The sequence below is a fragment of the Corvus brachyrhynchos genome, unplaced genomic scaffold, assembly GCF_000691975.1.
Source record: "Corvus brachyrhynchos isolate BGI_N302 unplaced genomic scaffold, ASM69197v1 scaffold80, whole genome shotgun sequence".
Taxonomy (NCBI): domain Eukaryota; kingdom Metazoa; phylum Chordata; class Aves; order Passeriformes; family Corvidae; genus Corvus; species Corvus brachyrhynchos.
In genome coordinates, this window is record NW_008236769.1 from 10782246 (window position 1) to 10786207 (window position 3962).

The 3962-nt window shown below is 39.8% G+C and overlaps 1 long non-coding RNA gene across 1 annotated transcript; it reads left to right on the forward strand.

The window, feature by feature from the left end:
• The first annotated feature begins 8 nt into the window (after positions 1 to 8).
• LOC108445068 lies at positions 9 to 2759 on the forward strand. Its single transcript, XR_001859812.1, has 2 exons — positions 9 to 126; positions 956 to 2759. It is a non-coding gene; the product is annotated as an uncharacterized LOC108445068 (long non-coding RNA).
• Positions 2760 to 3962: the final 1203 nt, after the last annotated feature.

Consider the following 3962-nt stretch of genomic DNA (forward strand, 5'->3'; position numbering starts at 1 on the left):
GGGAGGGGAGGGGCTGACAGCCCGCGGCTCGGGAGCGCAGGTGGCTCAGGGAGACGCTCGGAGGTGCCTTAGACAGGTGTGCCGCGCCTTTGAAGCCTGGGAATAAAGTGAGACAGACCGGGCAAGGTAAAGGTACAAGAGGGAGGGAGCAGGGTGGCACTGCCTTTTATCCGGGGAGGCTGAGAAGGTAGGTGAGGCACTTGGTAGTAATTAAGCACCTAAAGGGCAAAGCGTGTGTGCGGAGGGGGAGTTTTGCCGCCGGGATGGAGCAGGGCACAGACAGAAAGTTTTGAAGCCTGGGAATAAAGTGAGACAGACCGGGCAAGGTAAAGGTACAAGAGGGAGGGAGCAGGGTGGCACTGCCTTTTATCCGGGGAGGCTGAGAAGGTAGGTGAGGCACTTGGTAGTAATTAAGCACCTAAAGGGCAAAGCGTGTGTGCGGAGGGGGAGTTTTGCCGCCGGGATGGAGCAGGGCACAGACAGAAAGTGCTAAAAGTACACCGGAGACAGCTCTTCCCTTCAAAAGGGCAACTGGTAGCCCTTATTTAAAATACGAGAAATAGGAAGAGGGGGGGAAAAGGTTAACAGCAGTTAAGAAATTTGTAAGGAATATGAGTTAGAAAAAGGGAAGAATTAACCAAATCTCTAAGATTTATGTGATCTTAGCAGAAGAATGGGATCTTTAGTTGTTAACATGTACGTGTTGAAATCCTTTGTATGTAGGGTATTTCATTTCATTTCTCTGTGTATGGGAAAACCAACACTGAACGTACCAGAACGAGGTGAAGGAGAATTCTTACCTTTTTCTGAGTTTTTGTTGGTTTTTTTTCCCAGTCTCCAGAGCGGGATATCTATCCCCCAACTCGCTGTTATGTCCATAAGATAACTTACAAATTGTAATACTGTGGCTTAATGGTTTAATTTCAGTAATTTGTCTAATTGTTATCCAATCTAGGAAATCGTTTCTTAATAACTCCTTCCTGAGCTGAAATGCTTACAGTATACCAGCATCTTCAGGAAAAACACAAACACAGGGCAAAGGAAAAAGCTCTTTGGAAAAACAGAGGATCCTGCTCCTGTACTCTGGACTTCACCTTCTCATTCTGCTGGTTTTTTCTTTGTCAATCCCTCCCAAGGAGATTTCTTCCAATCTAAGACATTTCCAATTGACATAGATCCTAGTTTTGCTATCTCTTTCATCCAGTTTTATGGGAAAAGCTTCTGAAAGGAAAAATAACCAAATAAAATAAGCATTTATATCTTTTTCTCATCCTCACAGAAGATGTCATGGCAGATCAGTGTAAGACTTCCGAAATTCTTTAGCTATCCTGTGTCCTATAAAAGTAATTATTAATTCCTTAAGAAGGATAAAAATTCAAAACATAAGGAAGAAAATTGAGGGGTTGATTTTAAACCCCACAGTTGATTCTTTCAGGTGAGGTACAGAATTTTTAAAAATACTCTAGAGATTTAAATTTGCCCAGACAAGCTATAATTCTGTATCCTTTTGACTGGGAAGGTGTCACAGGCAAAGAATTGCATTCCACAAATCAAAGGTGTTGGTTTGGGCTGCCATCCCTTAATAGCCCAATTATTTCCAGCTTCCACATAAGGTTGTCAAGACTTTGTCTTTTGCCACTACTTCTGTTGCTGTGTTACCCAAACGGGTCTAGCACTGACTTGCACAACCTCCTTGCCTACAGAATGGAAAATTGATCAACCACATATTTCAGTCTGACCTTGTAAACAGCTGTAACTGAAGAAAATCTCTTGGAAAGTGACAAGTAAAGTGGAATTTCAAGCGTCCCACAGAGGTATCTGCAGGTCCTCCACTGCGTCTTTATGGAGTTAATACAGAGAAATTATGCTTTATTTTGTTTCAAAGAGGACAGATGCTAAAAAGTGCCATCAGCATCTGCTAACTATAAACTAATTATTCCATGGCAGTGTCAGATTACCCCTTCCAAATATACTGAACCTGTTGTATTTGTGATAACCAACAGAATTGCTTGCACTTTTGTAATAGCACAGGAGCATGTAATTAGTCTGGCTTCACAGAAGGCTATTTTGTACTACAGCAGAATTTCCTATGTCAGTAACACTCAGGAACGAAGAAGTGAAGACTGACATGCCAACAGGTGTGCTCACACACTCTACTTGCAGTCAGAAAAATCCAACTTGTCCAGAATGAATTTAGTGCTTTGCTTCAGTGCTTTCGGAAATGGTGATTAAGACTTCATGTTATAATCTGGAGCAAGGTGATTAATGGCCTCTCAAAAATCCACACAAGGTCTCAGCTGTAACTTACTGTTTTCACTACTGTTGGAGACAATAAAGGAAGAAAGAGGGGGAAACAAAGGGATAAGGATTTGTGGCTTTGGGGTGGAAAAGCTTTGGTTTATAAGCCTAAGTAGCTTAATGTTGGGCATGCAGACATCTCAATCACACCGAGGGTGGCTGTCACAAAACAGCTTGTCAGGTTTCATCTGGAGAGGTTTACAATGCATCCTTTAATGGAGTGTGATTATTGCTGTCACAAACACCAGATGAGAAGTCAGAAAATAAACATAGTCCAGCATCTGATGCAAAGTCTGTGGTTTTAATTGCCATTGTTTAATTACCTTAGTTAAAGAAATGGAAGTGTTGGTTGTTCCAAAAAGGTTTTTAGACATACAGAAAAATCCTCACATAAATACTACTTTTATCATTTAATGTTTTCAACCTGTTTAAAATAATAAAATTGTACATGATTGTCAGTATCGAATGCTTGTTCACTTTACAAACATGATTCCAGCTTTCCCAGCTTGACTTTGTTCTGAACAGCAAGGAAGATTATGTATCATATACATTGTAGTTAGCTTGTGTTGGCCAGTTAATAAGTAGTTGGGAGCAAAATCATCATTATAGGACTTATTTTTTAATTCCGAGAGCTTGTCTGCCTTCTGTTAACCATCCAGTTCAAAGGGTCAGCAAAGATCATGTTTTTTTGAGGACAGTATGAACACACAGCCATCAGGATCTACCTTGGTTTACTAGTTCATCTAATATCTAGAAATGCTTTTCTCTTTATTTTGAACATAGTTTTCTACCTGGTGTGAGACAGTCTTGGCAGTGGGAAATGGAAGAAAATATTTTTGTATAAATGCATTTTGGTTTGGATGATGGTGTTTCCCACCTTCGCATGCAGATGTACAAAAATCCCTTACAAGGAGCTGTGAAGTAGTAGATATAAAAGAGGGTGGATACTGATCCTGTTAAATCTTGACTGACCAGTAGAGGACATATCCTCCCAAATCCTATTTAGGGTTAAAAGGATTGATCCTTGTGCATCTACTTGGCTTTGTAATTGTGTCCTTACCTACTATGACATTTAAACATTTAGTTATATAGTTTTTGTGTTGAAAGGTTCTTTTGTGCACTTAAATATGTGAATGCTGCCACTTGCAAAATTGAAGGGTCAGATGGTAAACTGTCTGGAACATTTTTGGTGTATGAAAACAGACACAACCAGGTCATGGTCCTGACTGTGCCTTTGGAAAGCACCACAATATCAATATAATTATTTAATATCCTAAGAAAATTAATTCCCCTACAATAGAATGTGCGGTATTTATTTTCCCAAATTCCATTCAAATTAAGAAATTTTTGTAATCAAAAACTAAAAGCACAAATTATTGTTCATTGGTGTCAATTTTTCTTTCCTTAACTATGGCTACATGTTGTTGAAGCTTATGTCATGTTAAAACTTCAGTGCTGATGAACAACCCCAATATATAGAACCAAAACCTCTGCTAAAACATCTACTTCAAGGACACAAGCATACTTAATACACTTCTGTCAAGAACTGGAAACTCAGGAATTTTGAGTATGACAACCTGAGTTTGGCCTTACTTGTATCAGTGGAAGCACAGAAACCTCCACCCACTACTTCTTGTGGGCAAAGTTTCCTCAGTTCCTGATAA